We start from the raw sequence: 1,554 nt of genomic DNA, 5'->3' as shown, positions 1-1,554 counted from the left end.
AGGTTTTCTCTTGTTAGTTCAGTATAAATGTTTCAGTCTAACACATTGTACTGATGATGTCACAGTGCTGACGAAACGTCGAACAATAAAAATGGAAAGATTAAGTAGAGTTGTAGAAGATATTTGCGTACAATGGAAAATGTCTTAAGGAAAATTAATAATAGTCACAATGCTGTCGTGTTTAATGATAAGTGTATATAATATATACACATGTATATATATATAAAACTTGACATATATACATATATATATATATATATATATATATATATATATATATATATATATATATATATATATATGTATGTCGTACCTAGTAGCCTGAATGCACTTGTCAGCCTACTATGCAAGACCCGATTTGCCTACTAAGCCAAGTTTTCATGAATTAATTGTTTTTCGACTTTCTAACCTAACCTAACCTAACTTTTTCTGCTACCTAACCTAACCTAACCTATAAAGATAGGTTAGGTTAGGTTAGGTAGGGTTGGTTAGGTTCGGTCATATATCTACGTTAATTTTAACTCCAATAAGAAAAATTGACCTCATACATAATGAAATGGGAAGCTTTATCATTTCATAAGAAAAAAATTAGAGAAAATATATTAACTCAGGAAAACTTGGCTTATTAGGCAAATCGGGCCTTGCATAGTAGGCTGAGAAGTGCGTTCTGGCTACTAGGTACGACATATATATATATATATATATATATATATATATATATATATATATATATATATATATATATATATATATATATATATATATATATATATATATATATAGTCATGTCAGTCAGGTCGTGACTAGACACACGACCACGACGTGTGTGTGTGTTTGTGTTAGTGTGTGTGTGTGTGTTTGTGTGTGTGTGTGTGTGTGTGTGTGTGTGTGTGTGTGTGTGTGTGTGTGTGTGTGTGTGTGTGTGTGTGTGTGTGTGTTAGTGTACTCACCTATATGTACTCACCTATATGTGCTTGCAGGATCGAGCATTGACTCTTGGATCCCGCCTTTCTAGCTATCGGTTGTTTACAGCAATGACTCTTGTCCCATTTCCCTATCATACCTAGTTTTAAAAGTATGAATAGTATTTGCTTCCACAACCTGTTCCCCAAGTGCATTCCATTTTTCTACTACTCTCACGCTAAAAGAAAACTTCCTAACATCTCTGTGACTCATCTGAGTTTCCAGTTTCCACCCATGTCCCCTCGTTCTGTTATTATTACGTGTGAACATTTCATCTATTTCCACTTTGTCAATTCCCCTGAGTATTTTATATGTCCCTATCATATCTCCTCTCTCCCTTCTTTTCTCTAGTGTCGTAAGGTTATGTTCCTTCAGCCGCTCTTCATATCCCATCCCTCGTAACTCTGGGACAATCCTCGTCGCAAACCTCTGAACCTTCTCCAGTTTCTTTATGTTCTTCTTCAGTGTGTGTGTGTGTGTTTGTGTGTGTGTGTGTGTGTGTAGGAGAGAATGTCTACCCAAGGCTGGAGGCCAGGAGCTAGGGGCTCCTGGCCTCTAGGAGTAGGATTATCCTACACCTCTTGGCTAGGT

The sequence above is a fragment of the Procambarus clarkii genome, chromosome 1 (genome assembly GCF_040958095.1).
Source record: "Procambarus clarkii isolate CNS0578487 chromosome 1, FALCON_Pclarkii_2.0, whole genome shotgun sequence".
In the NCBI taxonomy this organism is placed as follows: domain Eukaryota; kingdom Metazoa; phylum Arthropoda; class Malacostraca; order Decapoda; family Cambaridae; genus Procambarus; species Procambarus clarkii.
The sequence above is the reverse complement of the archived record's forward strand: the minus strand, read 5'-3'. Positions refer to the sequence as shown.